This window comes from Canis lupus, chromosome 10 (assembly GCF_003254725.2).
Source record: "Canis lupus dingo isolate Sandy chromosome 10, ASM325472v2, whole genome shotgun sequence".
NCBI classification, from domain to species: Eukaryota; Metazoa; Chordata; class Mammalia; order Carnivora; family Canidae; genus Canis; species Canis lupus.
Window position 1 is genome coordinate 48449713 of NC_064252.1, and position 21687 is coordinate 48471399.

Genomic DNA, 21687 nt, shown 5'->3' on the forward strand with positions numbered 1-21687 from the left:
TTTCCACATATTATCTCATTTAAGCCTTGTAATATTGGGAGAAGAAAGTATCATTTTTCCCATTTACAAGTGAGGAAACAGGCAAGTGAGCCCAAAGTCATGCAGTTGGTAAGAACCCAGACTCAAACTCAGGCTGTCAGTTCTCAAAGCCCATGAGCTTTTCACTGTGCCAGAGATAGAGGGTGTTTTGTTTTGTTTCAGAACAGAATACAGATTAGGCCTGTGATCACTTCAACTCACAAATAGGGGACAATCTGGAGAGACTAAGGTTGCCCTGAATTACATCAACTTTAAAATTTGGAGGGGGGGCCAGAACCCCACTATTTTCCCTGGAATGAGTTCTGGGTTTGCTCCATGATCATGAGAACTAATCACTTTTCTTTTTCAACATAGCATACCCAGCAGACCTTAGGATCCTTGTAAAATGTGAGCATGGAAAGATCTTCCTCAGTGGCCCAAGTCCGAAGCTTCCAGAAGCCGGGCAGAAGCTATGACATCTGATTCCACAAGATACCAGGTTCTGGGGCCCAGCAGAGCCCAAGAGGGCTGACCCCTGACTCCAGGTGAATATGACCAGGGACTCACCTGTCCATAGACTTCACTGTGCCAGGAAATGACCGACCTGGGAAAATACTCATTGTTAACCACATTCATTATTTCAAAAAATTTTTTTATCTTTGTTAAAAATATCTTTGTTTATTTTACCTCCTTGGCATTTCCTGTGGTTTCTATGAACAAGCACACTCCCATAAATGTGATCACCACCACCATCATCATCATCGCCAACATCAGGATTTAATCTGTAGTCTAAAAAGCACTTTTCCTACAAAATGTAAATCATGATCATGAGCCATAACCAAGACTTCCTAAGACAGCCAGTGTTGAGATAAATGTAATTTTTTCCTTTGGTAATAACTTCAGACATGTTTATTAATTTTCATTCCTAGATTTTCCTCTTCTAACTCTCATGGGTAAATTTATTTTTAACTAGATATTTTTGAATAAATCACTGAACCCATTAGAGAAATAGGGACCAAACATGGTATCCACACATAAATAAATATTTTTGTGCACTGATGTTTGAAAACTGATGACTTTTGAAGTCTAGGTTTCTCAGACAAAAACCATTTGGATATCATTAAAGGGGGGGAAAAAGCCTAAAACTTTTTCCCACTTAATAGAGGGCTCTGCAGAAAATATTTTTGGCACCTCAAGTTGTCTTGTTGTTAATCAACTATTATTATAGAGGTTTGCACCAGAACAATGTTCTAAAAGCTCTTTATCTTGTTACATAAGTAGAATGGCATTCCAAAATCTCATTTTTAAAAGGCATTAGTCACCAGTATAACAAAACACATGCTTTGTACCAATAAAATTTAATGTTCAAATAAAAAATGCTTGTTTACATGCATTTTTATATGCCAGTCTATATTAAAGAAGCCATGATTTCAGGAGATGTTTTCCTTAGGTCAATGGACACTCCCTCCTATTTCTCTGTCTAATGAGAAGCCAACCCATCTCCTTGTCATCGCTCCTGGAGAGGAGGCAGAGATCCAACAGAGGAGGAGCAGATTCGGTAGTTAGGACTTTGTGATTTGAAGCCGAGCGGTAGCTCTGCCTCCCCCGCCCCCCAACTCAGTCTGGGATAAGAACTGTTTCTGCAGGGGGGGTCACTGTCGCAATGAGTTGTTGTCACTTCTCTGCCCTCAAACCCAACAGTTGTGGACTGCAAGAGGGTCCCACCTCGCTTCACCAACAATGGAGAATCAGACATCAGAATCTTGTACTATAATAAGAATGATGACAAAAGGTGCAGTTTTTAAAGACATTTCCTTTTCATTCTCAAGTCTAGAGGATCTGTCCATCAATATGACTTCTTATTAAATTCACTAACCTTTATTTCATCCAAAACAAGTAAATCCTATGAGGTAGGGCAACAGTTCACTTTAAGCTACTATAACTCTATTTAATATCTTTAGGTTAAAATTTCTCCTTCAATCTAATTTAAATTTCCTAATTGAAGTTTGTGGCCTAGCAGCTTCTGATTTTTCCCTGTTACTGGGTTTGATGTATTTCTTTTTAAAAAATATTTTATTTATTTATTTGAGAGAGAAAGAGTGAGAGAAAGAGAGAACACACAAGCAGGGAGATGGGCAGAGGGAGAGGGAGAAGTGGAGCCCGATGCGGGGCTCCATCCTAGGACCCTGAGATCATGACCTGAGCCAAAAGCAGACACTCAACTGACTGAACCACCCAGACGCCCTGGGTTTGATGCGTTTCTTACATGCATTCAGAATTCACATAACATAACATTGCTAATGTAACATTAGGACATTCGTAGACTTCTCTTACAACACTTTGCAACCACGGGAGTGGGTATCAGAGTTGAAGATGGAGTTTCTCGTAGGTAATGTCTTCTTTTTTGGTTCTATAAACAAAAATATGTGTTATCTAAAGGAATATTTTAGTCTACTAAGAGGTTAGATTTTTATTCAATAGCAGGCAAATAATTGATTAGCCTTATTAATTAGACATCGAAGCCCTCCCAAATTAAAATAAATAAATAAATAAATAAGGTTCATAGTAACAGAAAGACCAGGAAGACAGAGAAACATATCCTGGAAGCTATTTGTGTGTGTGTGCAAAAGAGGTACTGCTACTACTAATTCTTCCTTTTCCTCACCTGAAAGCCTTGCAAATTTTCGACAAACTACCTCTCTGTCAGAATTGAGAAAGAGAAGGAAAAAACAAAATGAAGCTGACACCATTTTTTTTGCCTGTGATGTCATTTGCTGTCTTCCAAAGCCCGCGGGTCCAATTTTGATGTCAGGGTGCGTAACTCCACAGTGACAGGCCCAAACTTATTTGAAGAGGGAAATAACCTTTCAGCTCTGTGCAGTCATTTTCCCCACGAAGACAAATATAGCCCAGGCTGAAATCACTTAGTGTCAATCAAGGTAACCAGATCAGCTCAGCGTTAATAATGCATTTGGTCACGTGCCCTCACAGCGAGCGAAGTGTGAGATAGCCAGCTCCTTGTTCCATGGGACACCCACCGGCTTCTATGTCAGGCCGCAGCTCTCCTAGCCCAGCTGGGAAGCAACAGGGTAATTTAATCTGCCACCCACTCTAATTGCTAAACTGAGAGAATTATCAGGGCTGCCAGAAAGGGCTTGTAGAGCTCTGGGTCCAGGCTTGGTGGCCGGTATGCAAAGCTATGGCTGGGGTTCTCGTTAGGGATGGACTGGGTTTTGGAGGGTCTAATAAGGTTTATGCAACTTAGGGTCTCTCTTTAGGAAAACAATACAAACTTACAAATACAGAATCAGAAGCAGGGCCTTGGAAAGGTCCCTTTTAAGTGAGAGGCCCTGACTGAAGCTTATGTTTCATTAACATCACAGTAAATCCTCCAGTTGTCATGGAAACTGGAAGAACATTTGTCTCCCTTCTACATCCTAGATTTTGGATTGGCTGACTCCAAGGAAGTATATCTTCTCTACTCTTCTGTGATCATTTGTACTTTTCCATAATTCCTTACATGGAGGTGAACTATACACAATGCAATCATGGGTCACAGGTCATCCTTTTACCAACCACCTCAAATGTAGACACCAGTCACCTATTGGTATGTCCTGGTTGTCCTCTAGATGCCAACTTTTAAAGGTTAAGTATATGTCCCAAATATCCTTAGTTTCCCCTAAATATCTGCAATAAAACTTTTGAAGAGGATGACCAGAAACTCAATCACTAGAGATAAAAATACAATGGACTCAGGGGAGACCTTTGAAACAAGCAGTTTTCAGGCAAACCAAAGACCGCTTGTCCTATTTAAGTATTTATAAGCAATCTAGAAGCATTATTATCACAATAGGGAAAAATCAAATGGCATGTAATCCCTCAAATGCATTGCTGGTTCAACACTTCAAAATATTAATAGACTGCAAGAGAAAAATTATATGATTATTTTAATGGAAGCAGAGAAATTATTTCATGAATCTTAATACTCATTCCCAAAAAACTCTAGGCAAGTTGGAAATAGCAGAAAATTTTCTTTTCTTGATAATGTCGACCAGAAACCTAGAGCAAATATTATACATAGTGATGAAATAAGAGAAGTATTCCTATAGATATTAGGAACAAGATAAGGATCCCCATAGCTATTTCACATTGACCTGGCCACTTAAATAACAGGGAAAATAAGTAAGACATAAGGATTCAAAAGGAAGAAACAAAACTGCCAATATTTGCAAACATAATTATGTATCTAAAAATCTAAGAGAAAAAATAAAAAAAATCTAAGAGAATCTGAAGTAAATGATCACAATTCACAGAGTTCAGTTAGGAAGAAAAGCATAATTTTGACATATTAAAACAACAGCTTGCCTGTATCCTACAATAACTATTACAAAATGTCATGAAAAAAACTCTCATTTACGAAACTCACAAAACACAAAATACCTAAGAATAAACAAAAAATGTTCAAGATCTAAATGAAAACATGTTAAGATTTCACTGAAAAATGTAAAAGAATACCCAAACAAATGAAGAAAATATTCATGTATCTGGTTGAAAAGTCTTGGCATCTAAAGATGATTGTTTCCCCCAGATTAATCTACACATTCAGTTAAATCACAATCAAGCTTCCAGGGGGATGTTTCAAAGAACTTATAAACTGATACTAAAATTCTTCTATAGGAGAAAACGTGAAAAAATACCTAAGGTAATTCTGAAAAACAAGTTCTAAAAGAGAGGTCATAAATTCTGTCATAAATTTCTTTTTTTTTTTTTTTTTTTTCTGTCATAAATTTCTGAAGTAGACCAATAGAGGCTAGGCTTGAAGATGAGTAAGAAGGAACACTCAGGTACTCCAGGAGTACACAAATTGCATGTCATTGCAATGACCTTAAAGGCTATGACATTGCATCAAGTAAGAGAGCTTGGGGAGCACATCTTGGTTTACCTTAATCACACTATGAGAGACAGTCTGAGTGCTGGCTGTGGTCAACCGGCCAGAAAGAAACTTCCAGGTGATGGAAGTCCTGAACAGTGTTTTCTGGAGTCCATAGTCTCCCAGCCAAAATGCCTCAAAACTTCAGAATGGTTTTGCAAAACCACTCTTGGTAAGCCACATTATCCAGACCTATTATCAATTTCAGTTTCTTGCTATATTGCTATTATGCCATATTGCTGCACTGCACACAGATTACATGATAATAATCAGGCATCAAACATGCCTGATTGCCTTAAGACAATATGACAGGCTATGTGTGATGCCTGGTTATTATTACTACTCACCCTACAACCCACTGTATGCTACTTTAGAAGTGTAAAAGAGCATGTGCTCTCTTTCAGGACTTTTTTTTTTTTTTTTTCAAAATTTCAGGCAAGCATGCAATTTATCTACTGGGAGGAGCTGAGCAGGACAGGCGTGGTCATTGGCTGTCACAATATCAAAATAATAAAAAGGGAAATAAAACATTGTAACTTTGGTACAAAGTAGCTTAATGAGACATTAAAGGGAATACAGAAACTTAACCATGAATATATGGGAAGATATTTTATGATAAACATGGCATTTAAAGTCAATACGGAAAGAACATACTGATTATTCAAAAAATGATATCAAAGTGGGCACCTGGGTGGCTCAATTGGTTAAGCATCTGCCTTCAGGTCAGGTCATGATCCCATGGTCCTAGGATCGAGTTCCACATAGGGTTCCCTGCTCAGCTGGGTCTGCTTCTCCATCTCCCTCTGCTCCTCCCCGTCAGCTCCTGTGCTCACTCTCTCTCTCATGCATGTGCTCTTTCTCAAACTAAATAAATAAAATCTTAAAAAAAGATATTAGAGCAATTTACTAACCATTTGGGAGAAATTAATTTATGTTGCTACTTTTTACTACTCAAAAATATAAGTTCCAGAAGGATTAAAGACCTAAACCATATACAGAACTATAAAACATTAGAAGAAAATCTTAGAGAATGTGATGTAGGGAAAGCCTCTGCAAAAACTATAGAGGAAAAGTGATTAGATCTGATTTTGTCAAATTGTAAAATTCTGTCAACAGAAGTCAACATAAACATACTAAAAGAAAAGCAACAGATTATGAAAAGATATTTGCTACATATGTAACAAAGGATTGGTGTTCAAAATATATAAGGAATTCCTATAAGAAAATGACACATAGACCAACAGAAAACTAGGTGGAAGATATGAATTGACAATTCATAAAAGACAAACTATAAGCCAATATTAAACACAAAAAAGTCAGCTTCACCGCTTACCAGTATAGAAATAAATAATAGTGGGATACATTTCCATTTTTTGCTTGTGATCAACAATATTTTTGTTTGTCTGAGAAAGTATATTTTCCCTTAATTTTTGAAAGATATTTTCACTGGGTATGAAATTCTGCTTCACAGAGGTGTCCCCCACCACCATCCCCACCACTGTCACCCCCTCCAACACTTTAATGATGTCACTCCATCATCTTCTGGCTTACACAGTTTCTGACAAGAAGTCTGCAGTAATTTTAAAATCTTTGCTCCTATGCATAGAATGTTTTTTCCCTCCATCATCTTCAAGTTTTTCTCTTCATCCTTGGCTTTCAACAGTTTGAATATTATATGCCTAGTTATTCTGGTTTGCTTTTGTACTTACTCTGCTTGGTGTTCTCTGAGCTTTTTAGATCCATGGGTGATGTTTATCATTAATTTTGGCAACTTTTCAGCCATAATTTCTTTAAATAATTCTTGTCTTTTCTCTCTTCTCTCTTTCTAAAATTGTAATTTATATGTATATTAAACTATTTGCTATCATCCCTCAGATTTTGCATGTTCTGTTTTTCTTTCTTTTTTCACTCATCATGTGTGTCCTTCCATTTGGGAAATCTCATAAAGATAGATCTTAAAAAAAAAAAAAAGATCTTCATGTTCGATGATTCTTTCCTTTTTTTTTTTTTTTTTAAAGATTTTATTTATTTATTCATGAGAAACACAGATAGAGAGAGAGGCAGAGACACAGGCAGAGGGAGAAGCAGGCTCCATGCAGGGAGCCTGATGTGGGACTCGATCCTGGGTCTCCAGGATCACATCCTGGGCTGAAGGCAGTGCTAAACCACTGAGCCACCTGGGCTGCCCTCTTTCCTTGGTGTATCAAGTTTACTAATGAGCCTGTTGAAGGCATTCTTCAATTCTGTTACTATGTCCTACATTTCTAGGACTTCCATTTGATATTTTCTTATTATTTATATCTCTCTACTAAAATTTCCCATCTGCTATTGTGCATTGTCCATCTGTTCCATTAGAACCTTTACCATAGAAATCACAGTTATTTAAAATTTTGTCTGATCAATCCAACTCAGTCTCACCCTGTTGGCTGCTTTGTCTCTTGATAGTGTCTTTTTCCTTACTTTTTTGTATGTTTCTTGAATTTTTGTTGAAATACATTCATCTTATAGGTGATGGTGAAAATTGCTGCAAATGGTTTTTAGGCCTAGAAATAAGCATGCCTTTCCCTCTGCTAGGCCTTTGGTATAGGCGTTTGAGTCAATATATTCAGGAGATGCTATGTGGCAGACACTGTTGGTTGTCTCTCCAAAGGTAATCTCTTCTTTTTTCCTTGCTAAAAAAAATTGAATTATCAAGGGGGCACCTGGGTGGCTCAGTCAGTTAAGCATCTGCCTTCAGCTCAGGTCATGATCTTGGGGTCCTGGGATTCAGCTTCATATTGGCCTTCCTGCTCAGTGGGGAGTCCGCTTGTCCTTTTCTCTCTGCCCTTCCCCCTATTTGTTTTTTCTCTCAAATAAATAAATAAAAATCTTTGGGACACCTGGGTGACTCAGCGGTTGAGTGGTTGAGCATCTGCCTTTGGCTCAGGGTGTGATTCCCAGACCTGGGATTGGGTCCCGCATCAGGCTCCCTGCAGGGAGCCTGCTTCTCTCCCTACTATGTCTCTGCCTCTCTCTGTGTATCTCATAAATAAATGAATAAAATCTTCTAAAAAATCTTTTTAAAAAAACTTGAATATCAAGCAAGTATTGGGTGACAATGTCTTTAGGAAAAATATGGCCTTCCTCCAGTTTCAGGTGAATCATGTTTGGTTTAAGCTAATCATGGAAATCTGATTCCCTTTGCCAGTGACTGGCTTATAAGAAACATTAGTCCAGTCCATACCAAAAATATCAGAGTGCAGACTTCAGGGAGGAGTCTGGGAAAGATTTTTCCACATGATAAAAAAGAGGGCTGCAGAAAATAGTTTTTCCCCCTTCCATTCTCTCTTTCAGCCATGTGAAGATGTGCTGTTGGAAGCTGTGAACACCATCTCATGATCACAAAGGAAAAACCAAGGGAAACTTGGAGACATGACTCAAAACCCAGACATGATTAAACTACTGAATGAATTGACCCTAGAATCACCTATGTGTATTCTATATTGTATGAGGAAAAAAATAGAATCTCTCTTTCTGATCTTATTCCTTGGAGGAGAACCATCCCAAAGAACATAATGCTTAAAAAGCTCCCATTGACCTGGGAGACTCAGTTGGTTAGGTGTCTGCCTTTGGTTCGGGTCATGATCTCAGGGTCCTGAGATCGAGTCCCACATGGGGTTCCCTGCTCAGTGGGGAGTCTGCTTCTCCCTCTGCCTCTGACCCTTGCCTCTGCTCTGCTCTTGGCTCTCTCTCCCCCTCTATCTCTCTGTCAAATGAATAAATTAAAAAAAAATTTTTTTTAAAGTATCCATTGACAGAGTGAACAGAAGGCTCAGCGTTAGGTCTCTGCTTACCCCCAAAACTGTTCTTCTCAGTTCTCCGACCTCCTCTATGCCCAGCCATCCTGACCTTTAGCTTCTTCTAGCTCCATGACTTATGCATGCTGTTCTCTCTGCTGAAACAGTCTTCCCCCAAATCCTTGCCTAGTTAATTCCTACGTATCCTTTAAGTCTCACTGAGGGCATTGTCTTTTCTAGGAGGCCTTTCTGACCCTCCAGAGCACGTTTAACTGGGCCTCTTACATTCTTTCATGGCACCCAGTGCTGTTCTGTAAATAGCACTTGGCACACTGAATGCTTATGAGTTCTTACTAGAATGTAAGCTCCTGAGGGCAGGGACCACGTGTGTCTTAATCATTGCAGCATTCCCATGTGGGACTCGGGGTCTCACACATGGTTGGGCCACAATAAATACATGTTAAATACAAGAATGAAATTTTACCCTCTAGAAAGGAAAATAAGGCACACATATAAAAAAGAAATAAAAATATAAGTCCAGAATTGGGATGCCACTAGCTTTGGTTTTCTTTTTCAATATTCCTCTGGCTATTAAGGGTCTTTACTGGCTTCTACAAATTTTAGGGTTATTTATCCCAGCTCTGTGAAAAATGTCGAGGGTATTTCGATAGAGATTGCACTGAATGTGTAGATTGCTTTGGGTAGCATAGACATTTTAACAATATTTGTTCTTCTAATCCATGAGCATGGAATGTTTTTCCATTTCTTTGTTTCTTCCTCAATTTCTTTCATAAGTGTTCTGTAGTTTTTAGAGTATAGATCCTTTACCTCTTTCATTAGGTTTATTCCTAGGTATCTTATGGTTTGGGGCTTAATTGTAAGTGGGATCAATTCCTTAATTTCTCTTTTTTTTCTGTCTCATTTTTAGCATATAGAAATGCAACTGATTTCAGAAAAGACCCTGAGTAGCCAGAGGAATGTTGAAAAAGAAAACCAAAGCTGGTGGCATCACAATTCTGGACTTCAAGCTCTGTTACAAAGTTGTAATCATCAAGACAGTATGGTATTGGCACAAAAACAGACATATAGACCAATGGAACAGAATAGAGAACCCAGAAATGGCCCCTCAACTCTATGGTCAACTAAACTTTAAGAAAGCAGGAAAGAATATCCAATGGAAAAAAGACAGTGTCTTCAACAAATGGTGTTGGAAAAATTGGACAGTTACGTGTAGAAAAATTAAACTGGGCCATTTTCTTACACCATATACAAAGATAAACTCAAAATGGATGAACGACCTAAATGTGAGACAGGGATCTATCAGAATTCTGTATCGAATGGGAGAAGATATTTGCAAATGACATATCAGATAAAGGGCTAGTATCCAAGATCTACAAAGAACTTATCAAACTCAACACCCAAAAAACCAGATAAGCCAGTCAAAAAATAGGCAGAAGAAATGAACAGATATTTCTCCAAGGAAGGCATACAAGTGGCCACCAACACATATATGAAAAAATACTCTATGTCACTCAGCATTAGGGAAATATCAATCAAAATCACAAGGAAATAACTAACTCACACCAGTCAGAATGGCTAAAATTCACAAGACAGGAAACAACAAATGTTGGAAAGGATGCGGAGAAAGGGGAATGCTCTTACACTGTTGGGGTGAAATGCAAGCTGGTACAGCCACTCTGGGAAACAGTATGGAGATTCCACAAGAAGTTAAGAATAGAGCTACCCTACGACCCAGTAACTGCACTACTAGGTATTTACCCCAAAGATACAAATGTAGTGATCTGAAGACCACCAGTACCCCAATGTTTTAGCAGCAATGTCTATAACAGACAAAAGAGCCCAAATGTCCATCGACAGACAAAGGGATACAGAAGATATGAGATACATAAAGACTCCTAACTCTGGGAAACGAACTAGGGGTGGTGGAAGGGGAGGAGGGCGGGGGGTGGGGGTGAATGGGTGACGGGCACTGAGGGGGGCACTTGACGGGATTAGCACTGGGTGTTATTCTGTATGCTGGTAAATTGAACACCAATAAAAAATAAATTTATAAAAAATAAATTCCACCTAGTTAACATACAAAAAAAAAGATACGAGATACACACACACACACACACACACACACACTAAAATATTTCTCAGCCATCAGACAGGATGAAATCTTCCCATTTACATCAACACGGGTGGAACTAGAGGGTATTATGCTGAGTGAAATAACTCAATTAGAGAAAGACAATTATCATTTGGTTTCACTCATATAAGGAATATAAGAAACAGCACAGAAGATCAGAGGGGAAGGGAGGGAAAACTGAATGGGAAGTCATCAAAGAGGGAGACAAACGACCAGAGACACTTAGCTATAGGTAACAAACTGAGGGTCGCTGGAGGGGAGGTAGCAAGGGGTTTGGGGTAACTGGGTGATGGGCATTAAGGAGGGCACATGATATGATGAGCACAGGGTGTTATACGCAACCAATGAATTAGTGAACTCTACATCTGAAACTAATGGTGTACTATATGTTGGCTAATTGAATTTAAATTAAAAAAAGAAAAATGTAAGTTAGGGTATGATCAGTCTCAAATAATTCCCACTAAAGTTCAAGGGACTTGAACAGGATAACTGAGGGAAGCTCCCCAGCAGAGGTGGAAGTGAGCTGGATCTTGCAGGAATCGTACCAGAGGAAGACATTTCTGGCAGGATGAAAGCCAAGGTGCCAGGAATGGGAATAGGAGCAAGTAAAGCAGCAAAGTTGGATCCAAGTTTTCAAGTGAGGTGAGTGCCAGAGATAACAGACTATATTATAGAGGGTCTTGAAGGCCAGGCTATTAAATCTGGAGAGAGCCTAGGATGATTGAAACAGGTGGGATGGAGCTGGGATGACCCATTGTGATACTCAAAGTGTTAGGAAATGGGGGCATTCACTTGAGAAATGAACCCTCTCCCATTGTTGGTCTATGCTCAAGGAATAAAAGCAGTGATTAGTATATATAGTGAAGACAAACAGAGATTTTAAAAAGACCAGTAGAAAGAACAAGTCGGGCACCATGACCCTCCAGGCAAGAGAACAAGAAGCAGACCCAGGAAAAGAAAAAAGAAGGTCTCCAAGGCAATTCCTTTGCTGACAAAAATGAGTTCTTTAGAAACCATCCATTTCGACCGAGGCTGCGAAGAGAAATGTGGTTCATTTTTACAAATTCCAATGCCATTTGTGGTTTGTAGTGTTTTCAACTACAAGATAATTTTCCTGCTGTCACTGAAAGCTGTAGTGTTCTTCAAACTACACAGTGAGATCAAAACAATACTGAAGTAGGTGAGTGTGCTTTTCTCCAGAAATGCCTTTTAAGACAGGACAGGAGAGATACTCAAGTAAGAGTTTTTTTTTTTTTTTTTATCTCAAGCACTTTAATTATGGTAACAATCTGAAAATTCCTCATACCTTTCCCGCGAGGTGATCAAAAGCAATTTTACTGCACTCATGGTTTTTATTGATATGAAGAAAACTCTTCAGATTTCAGCAAAGAGGTGAGACTTATTTTATATTTGCATCAAAGCTACCAAATCACACACCTGACAAGTCATATTTTACCAAAAAAATGAAGCCTTGAAATTTTACTGTCATAAGGTTTCTAGTCCCTTCCTTTTGTTTTAGTACTCCTGCCAAACATGCCAGGAGAGAAGGCGCCTTGAACTTCCCTGAACAACACATCTCTCATGCCCTTCATACCTCATCTCAATTCTCTGACAATCCAGTCTGAGGTTTAAGAAATTCTCCACAGGAAAAACCTCAAAACACACACGGTACCTTCCACTCACATCAGGAGTCATATATTAAAACTGCCCTCATGGATCAGCTCCTGGGTTTTCCTGACAGAAGGGTAGGGAGGTCTACCCTCAGACCTAGGAGCTGGTTCTCCTGGTGTCTGCACTTCTCTCCTTTTGCTCTCAAGTGAACCCTCATTTCCCCTGTAGGAAACCTACCCCTCTTTGCAGTGCTCCGAGTCCTTGGACAGATTGCCCATGATTTCCCAAGAACCCTCCAAATAGTTCCTCAGTAGGGTTCAGCCAGCTGTGATCTGCTTCTTCGGGTCCTAATTCGTGAAGTCAAGTTTCTTCAGTGCTATGAAACATGCATAGTTTAAAATAAGGAGGCCCAACTGAGTTGGAACCAGTGGGAGGTGAGGTCCAGACATCAGTTCAATTTTTAAAGCTGCCCAGGTAGTCTTTTTCCCATCGTGTGTTGCATGGAATCAGCTCATGGGTTTGACACCTGAAAATTGAGAGCTTCTTTGCCCCAATGGCTCTGTGCCATCACCATGCCACCAAACGAATATTTTGAATTCTGTCAGAAGCACTGTGGCCATCGTTTGGATTACCAGGAGAAAAAGAGAAAAAAGGAAGGTCAGGAGTTTCAAGAGCATTCAAAGAAGGCAAAAAAAGTTGATTGGTTTGAAAGCTGAGCTCTACTATCAACAGGTCCAGGCTGAGAAAATACAAATGAAAAAGACTATCAAGACGCGTGAAAAAAGAAGCTCCAAACAAAAGAATGATGGAAAGACTCTTCAGGGAGACTCTGCAAGGACAAGCAATACCTGCATGTCTACAGGACAGGGAGGGACAGTCCCGAGCTAAAGTGCTTTCCACTATGATTAAACAGAAATGCAAAGAGAGGGCACCTAGGGCAGCCCTGGTGGCACAGCGGTTTAGCACCGCCTGCAGCCTGGGGTGTGATCCTGAGGACCCTGGATCGAGTCCCACATCGGGCTCCCTGCATGGAGCCTGCTTCTCCCTCTGCCTGTTCCTCTGCCCCTCTCTCTCTCTGTGTCTCTATGAATAGATAAATAAAATCTTAAAAAAAAAAAAAAAAGAAAACTAAAGAAATGCTGATGATGTAGCCCCCCTCCCCTGCTTTAAAAAAAAAAAAAAGAGAGGGCACTTAGGTGGCTCAGTCGGTTAGGCATTGGCCTTCGGCTCAGGTCATGATCCTGGGGTCCTGGGATGGAGCCCCGAATCAGGTTCCCTGTTGAGTCTGCTTCTCCCTCTCCCTGCCACTTCCCCTGCTTATGCTCTCTCTCTCTGTCAATAAAAAAAAATAGAATCTCTAAAAAAAAAAAAAAAAAAATGCAAAGAAAAAGCAGGAAAATGGGAAGTCCCTTTTCCCAAAGTTCGTGCCCAAGAAGAAAGAGAAATATTAAAAGTTATCCAAACAAGGAAGAGAAAGAACAAAGCATGGCAGAGGATGGTTACTAAAGTCTGCTTTGCTGGAAATGGCTTTACTGGAAAACCACCTAAAGATGAGAGATTCATTAGGCCAATGGGCTTACATTGCAAAAAGGCCCCTGTAACATATTCTGAATTGAAAACTACCTTTTGCATGCCAATTCTTGGTGTAAAAACAAATCCTGCATCCCTACTATATACAACTTTGGGTATTATTACCAAAGGTATCATCATTGAGATGAAGGTGAGTGAGTTGGGCCTTGTGACATGATTTGGGGAAAAATATGCCCAGATACCAATGATCCTGAAAGTGATGGAGGAAAGGCAGTCTTGCTGGTCTGACAGCAGTTTCAGACAAGTAAGTCCTTATAATTACTGAAGACCACACACCAGTCAAGAGAAGCAGCAGTACTGGGGTGGTTCCGAATACCACCAAACAGCCTGACATATCTGCAATCACCAAGAGAACTATTTATTCTATTGTAGGAAAAAAAAAAAAAAAAACATTAAAAGAGCTCTGTTTCACAAACTGGTGTTTATTTTTTAGTCTGTTTAGCATTTAGATGTTCATAAGTTTGAATACTTTAAAAAGCAATTATAGAAATATTGTGGTCTGTATCTGCATTAAGAAATGAGTCCTCAGCAATGCAGATCCAGTGTTAGCGGAAAAACTAGTATAGTTGAAAGCACCTTTTATCATAAATGTTAGAGCACACTTAAATATGGAGCCTACACTATGAAACATCATCTCTGGGATCTTACCTGAGGTCTCTTCCACCTCATTTTCCCTCATTAAACCTAAGAAATGTAGCATTAACATGCAGTAACATTTGTTTATAAAATATTGACACTAAAAGTACAGGAGACAAGGCATGCTACCCTACTAAATAGGAAGGGTGCAGAAGCATTTTCATAAATCTTTTCACCTCTAATTCCTCTTACAGTTAGTTGGTGAATTTGTATTTGAAACATTTTTTTCCTTTCAGTCATGAGTAGTAATATCTACTTGGAACTGTTTTGGTTTTTTTGTTTTTAAGATTTTATTTATTTATTCATGAGGTACACAGAGAGAGAGACAGAGACCCAGGCAGAGGGAGAAGCAGGCTCCCCACAGGGAACCTGATACAGGACTCATCTGAAGACCCCGGGATCACGCCCTGAGCTGAAGGCAGATGCTCAACCACTGAGCCATCCAGGCATCCCTGGAACTGTATTTTCTACTCAAAATATATAGAAAAAATACAGTAAAATGTTTAAATTTTCATACTTTTAGAATGGTTAAAAATTTAAGTGATTCCAGGTAAAATAGTTTTTAAAAAGACTGTACTGATGTCCTTAAAGATAGATTCATTGCAGTTACTTGGATAATATAAAAAAGGTCATGTTTTATGTTTGTAACCTAAAACTCTTGTCAAATAACCTTTGTAATCTGAATTATGTTTATAGTTTTGAGCTTAAGGTGTCCGTAGTATTAATCTATAATCATGTTAAAGGTATTCATTTATTTATTTATTTTAAAAGATTTTATTTATTTATTCATGAGAGAGAGAGAGAGAGAGGCAGAGACACAGTCAGAGGGAGAAGCAGGCCCCATGCAGGGAGCCCGATGTGGGACTCGATCCCAAGTCTCCAGGATCATGCTCCAGGCTGAAGGCAGCACTAAACCGTTCAGCCACCCGGGCTGCCCCTGTTAAAGCCTTTTAATTCTGTTTATTTTTTTAAAGTCTGTCTTGAAAATACAAAATAAAACAAACAACGAAGCAGGACAGGTAATTTTAGTCTGCAACCAGGGTTCAGAACCACTAGGTTAGAGGATCTGTAAAGTTCTATCATCTTTAGCATTCCGTGGCTCTAGAAGGTACTAGTGGATTACGAGGGGACATCACTCCCCTTTTCCTTTTGAAACATGATGACTAACCCTAGAATGGCAAATAGTTTCAGTTCAAAGACCTACACTCATGACTTAGTAGTTGCCGTCTAGAGCTCCACAGTGAGGTTTAAGGCAGAGTCTGGACTAAAAGGGAAAGAGCATTGAATCAACCAGCCATGTCTAGTATGAGCAATGGGGAGAGAGAAGTACCCAAGATTTCTCCTGGCCTGTCCTAATCCAAAGAAGAGAACACACAGGAGATCTCAGACAAGAATATAGATCAGTGCTATCCCTTATTTCAGGGAAATTCTGCTGTGTAACAAAACATTCCAAATCAAAGCAGACCAAAACAGTAACTGTGCATTCATGGTGATACCAATTGGACAGGGTTTTGGGGAGACAGCTTATCTCATTTCCAAGTGGTGTTGAGGGAGAGGATCTTGACTGAGGCTGGAAGATCAAGATAGTGTCACAGTCCCAGGCTTTCCTTGGTTGGAGAAGCTGGAAAGGGCTGTGGGGGATGGCTGTCCCCCTTCTCCAGCAGGGTCCTTACATGGTGGCTCAGAGCTCTAGAAGAGTGAAAGTAAAACCTGTCAGGCCCATGAAAGGCCTCTTACAAGGCTCAGACAGGCACAGCATTGTGTCTGCAGAATTCTCTTGGTCATAGCAAGTCACAAGGCCAGCCCCAGATTCAAGGAGAGGAGAAATAGTCTCTACCTCTTGATGGGAAGCATGACACAAATGTCCAGGGACTGAAGGAATTGTTTGCAGCCGTCTTAGCAGACAATTGACCTTATCTCTGTTCTTGGCTCAGCTGATGGATCCTGTTGTGTGTTTATTGGCCTAGAAATCATACCATAAAATAGGTGAAGAGAGCAAGTCGATGTTCCTGATGATCCATTCCTAACTTATCTTGTTTAAGTATTATAAACAATATAAACAACCCTTGAAGGGATTATATTTTGTTTTATTAAGAAACACTGGGGGACTACTGGGGGAAGGAAGAGAGAGAGGGAAACCAAGAAACAGACTCTTAACTACAGAGAACAAACTGATGGTTACTAGAGGGGAGGTGGATGGGAGGAATGGGTTAAAATAGGTGATGGGGATTAAGGAGGGCACTTGTGATGAGCACTGGGTGATGTATGAAAGCGTTGAGTTACTATACACTTGAAACTAATATTACACTGTATGTTAGCTAACTGGAATTAAAATAAAAACTTCAAAAAAAAGAATACTATTGGACATAGGAAATTAAGAACACAATAGGAAGGGAGCTGTTTCCCCAGCAGCACTCTTACGCAAAACCCAAATTGCTAGATAGTCTCTCGGGTGTCAGTTTCAGGATATTGTGCATAACATGAGATTAAGAACAGGAAGTGGAACCAGTGGCTTAAAATCCACTTCTAGGAAATTACAACACCCCCCCCCCCCCACTCCACTCTGATCTCCCTCTACCATGCTGCATATGCTTAGGGCATCTGTCTTCTCCTAGAGGCTGTGTTCACTTGTTTAAGGTCTTTGTTTTCCTTCATGCCAGATGATCCCAAAGACTTTGGCAGGCATCTTCTTTTATCCTAATTACTCTTCAAATAGAACCCAGCCCTAGATTCTGTTCTTGAAACCATGTCACAAACAGTAAGGTTGTGCCCACGACTCCAAGTGGAAAAACTTTTACCAATGGAGTTTCACTTGTTTCTAGGTTGTAGTTGTACTGGTTAAAATTCCGAGGCAGGGGCACCTGGGTGACTCAGTGGTTGAGCGTCTGCTTTTGGCTCAGGTTGTGATCCTAGGGTCCTGGGATTGAGTGCCATATTGGGCTCCCTGTGGGGAGCCTGCTTCTCCCTCTGCCTATGTCTCTGCCTCTCTCTGTGTGCCTCTCATGAATAAATAAACAAAATCTTTAAAAAATAAACAAGTAAAATAAAACTCCAAGGCAACTTTCTTTGTTATTTAGACAAAAATGAGACTTGGGAGTTTTTTTAAACAAGACAATTTGAAGGAAGGACACAGAGGTGTAGTTGACATAATGCTTGTCCTTTGAGGTTTACTGGAGAAAAATGATGTGAATGATGCCATAGACATAATTACATAGACTGTGCCCAATCATTTAACCCACAAGGGTTTATTGAGCACTTAATATGCTCCTGACATGGTGTTAAGCATTGAAAGCAGAGAAAAAAGGACTCCGTTCTGGCTGTGATATTCTGAGTAGGGGAAGCAGATCAGATAGGTAATTCATTATGTTGCACATGATAGCTTATGTAGTCTGATAATAATAATAATAATAATAATAATAATAATAATAACAGAAAACTTTTGTAGCACTTACCATGAACCAGGCATGGTTCTATACACTTTGACTTATACTAATTCACTTATTTCTCAGAATGACTGTGTGGTCTAAATTCTCTTATTATCCCCATTTTAAAAATCAGAAATGGAGACACAGAGAAGCAAAATAATATGTCCAAGGCAAGCCCATAGCAGGTGATAGAGCCGGGGATTTAAACCCACATGGCTGGCTCTTGGGTTTGTTCTCTTCACCACCACAGAGAAGAGCCCTGCAGAATGTGATGAGAAAGGTCCATTTGGGGGCAACTAGCTTCCCTGCACCCTCTGTTCAGAAACTCACCCCTCATTCGGAACCATGTCCTCACAAATGACAGGTTGGAATCTGGAAAAGAGAGGTGGAGTGTAATTTTGATTTTCAGAGTCTTCTTTTAAAGACTTTATTTTATCTCATGAGAGACACACAGAGAGAGGCAGAGACATAGGCAGAGGGAGAAGCAGGTTCTCCAGGGGAGCCTGGTGTGGGACTCGATCCCGGGACCCTGGGATCACGACCTGAGCCAAAGGTAGACACTCAACCACTGAGCCACCCAGGCACCCTGATTTTCAGTCTTTTAACACACATTCCCTTAGCTACCTACATCTCACATTTTGCAGTGAGGAAAACAGATGAAGAGATAAATGTCACCCAGTACATAAATCCAGAGCCAGGCCTCAGACCAGATCTCCAGATGGATTATCCAGTGCTCCGTCCACTGTGACAACATAGTCCCTCTCCACAACAGGACCCCTAAGTGTCCATTTGGCTAGTCTTGTGTCCAGAGGGTCACTGTGACACAAAAAGAGTCGTTGAGGACATTCAGAATGTTGTGACCCCAGAGGAGGCAAATGCACTCATGCTGAGAATGATGTCTCATCGTTATTGTAGTCACAACATGACCTGCAGGTCTCAGTGTCCTTACCTGTGAAAGAAAGGAAGAGGGTTCAAGATGATTTCCAGAGGGCCCATCCGGTTCTATTTTTCTCCATCTCCATCACCATCCACATGTTGCTTCATTATTTTAGTCAACTGTTGTTTTTGGCCATCACCAAGTGTCCAGTTCCACTCACAGCAGAGCTGCGTTGACAGTCTATGTTGTCGGAGCTGGAAGCCCGGCGCCTGAGACACAGCCTGAGGCATGTCTGTATTCCAGCCGAGTCCCTCTCCTCGGTTCAAGCTAACCTCGGAGCAGCCAGCATTTCCATGTCCCACTGTGGGATCTGCTTTGTAGCCTGAAACGAGATACGTGTCTCCCTATTAATATCCTCACACTGTCTGAATGCATTTTAAAAGCTCACCGTGCTTGGCAACCTGCAGGCCTGTTTTTGTTATTGTTGGTTGGAGTCATGCATACTTGACTTTAAAAGTTCGCCCTCGGTGTAGCTTTAGCTGATCAGAGGAGCATGACACAGAGAAGGACATGGGTAAATGTCCTTTGCAAAGCAGATACCCCTGGATGTATTTCTCTTGCTGGAGATCTGCACCAACCCGAATGCATGGCTGTGGTGGTTCTCACCAGGTGGAATAAATGCCAATGAGGTCACAGAGAGTAGAGGGCATCACAAAGATTGCAACACAGCCTGAGTCTTCTGGCCCAAGGAAAGGGACACAGGGCAGGAACCATGTTGACCTGATTCCCTAATCCCCTCCTCTAATTACACAGGGCTGTTCAGTTTTCAAGGAGTCTTTGCGTGCCTGCCTCCATTTGATTGCCATAGCACCTGGGAGATGACTGCAACATAGATAATTCTCTGCAGTAATGGGAAGCTGGGTTTGGCAAATGGCTAAGGTTAAATGGAAGGGCAGGACTGGAACCCAGGCCTCCCACTCCTGGTCGCACCATGCTGCTGCAACCACTGGGGTTTGAAGTTGAACTTCTAGAAGACAGAGACGGCCCTACTCATCAATGTACGTCTCAGGACTTGGCATACCAAATCAAGAAATATTTGTTGAATATCTTGAACTCTAGCTTGACTAATGAGAGAGATTGGCCTTTATGAATTTACTCAAGTAGGGATAGAAAAGAGTTCAAGTCCTTATGGTGCCTGCAAGGCCCTCCACGATCTGCTTCCTGTTGTCTTTCTGACCTCAACTCTGACTTCACCTCCTTCTACTTCCCTAGTGCTCACTTCACCCTGGTCACTTTGGCCTCCTTGCCGTTCCTTAAATGTGCCAGACATAGCCCTCCCTCAGAGCCTTTGCACTGGCTGTTCCCTTTGCCTGGAATACCCTTCCCGAGTTACGTTCCCGGCTAGCATCCTCATTTCCCTCACATCTATGTTCACACGTTATCTCCTCTATAAGGCCTGCCCCTGTGTGAACCCCTAACTCAACCCCTCCTCCAGCACTTCCAATCACTCTTACCTTGCTCCTTCATTCATGGGCATTTTTTGCCTTCTGTCACAATGTATACATTTCTTATTGTTTATGATTCCTATTTATCACCTGCCTACAGCTCTTAGAATGCAAACTCCAGGGAGGCAGATATTTTCAATTCACTGATGTATCCCAGCATCTGGCACATAGTAGATCCTCAATAGATATTATGGAAGGAAGGAAGGAAGGAAGGAAGGAAGGAAGGAAGGAAGGAAAGAAAGAAAGAAAGAAAGAAAGAAAGAAAGAAAGAAAGAAAGAAAGAAGTAGAAAGTGAGAAAGAAGAAAGAAAGAAAAGAAGAAAGAAAAAAGAAAAGAAAAGAAAAAGAAAGAAAGAAGGAAAGGAGGAAGAAAGGAAAAGAAGGAAGGAAGGAAAGAAAGAAAGAAAGAAAGAAAGAAAGAAAGAAAGAAAGAAGTAGAAAGTAAGAAAGAAGAAAGAAAGAAAGAAAAGAAGAAAGAAAAAAGAAAAGAAGAAAGAAAAAAGAAAAGAAAAGAAAAAGAAAGAAAGAAGGAAAGGAGGAAGAAAGGAAAAGAAGGAAGGAAGGAAAGAAAGAAAGAAGTAGAAAGTAAGAAAGTAGAAAGAAAGAAAAGAAGAAAGAAAAAAGGAAAGAAGAAAGAAAAGAAAAGAGAAAGAAAGAAGGAAAGGAGGAAGAAAGGAAAAGAAGGAAGGAAGGAAGGAAGGAAGGAAGGAAGGGAGGAAGGGTAGTTACAAACATACTTCTATTTCATACAGAGGTTTTCCCTCTGCTCTATTCAAGTATCTATGAGCTTAAGTGTGATAGAATCAATTCCCTTTGGTGCTGCAGGGTTGTCAGGGAGCCAGGACTCTGTCCCAGTAACTTCTGTTGAGGGAAAAAGGAGTGCTGTGACCTGAACACTGATGGAGTATCTTCTCCCACTGAGTGTGGACCTTTTGACTCCAGGTGGGGTTCTTACAAAGAGGAATAAAGGGGCAGATGGGAAAAAAATGCCGGACAAACATATGCTTCATGCTAGATCTTCAGAGGAGCTGAAGGACACATCGCAGGACAGTAAGGCATAGCACCAAGAACGCTACATATAGCAATTCTAGATATTGAGGAAGGGATGGAATGTGGCATCAGACACACCTATGTGGCAGCACAGGAGCCAGGACAGCAATTCAGAGCT

At 40.4% G+C, this 21687-nt stretch overlaps 1 long non-coding RNA gene across 3 annotated transcripts in view; it reads right to left on the bottom strand.

Annotated features, from left to right (window-relative positions):
- LOC112671412 (uncharacterized) overlaps positions 1–21687 on the bottom strand; it is a 180890-nt gene that overhangs the window by 43388 nt on the left and 115815 nt on the right. For 2 of the 3 annotated variants that reach the window (XR_007413769.1, XR_007413770.1), the window contains 5 exons: positions 19088–19397; positions 16551–16676; positions 12725–16402; positions 706–823; positions 586–622 (listed from right to left, as the gene is read on the bottom strand). This is a non-coding gene — a long non-coding RNA (uncharacterized LOC112671412). Of the gene's footprint in view, positions 1–585; positions 623–705; positions 824–12724; positions 16403–16550; positions 16677–19087; positions 19677–21687 lie in introns of those variants that run through there. The other variant, XR_007413768.1, reaches the window with a different exon arrangement.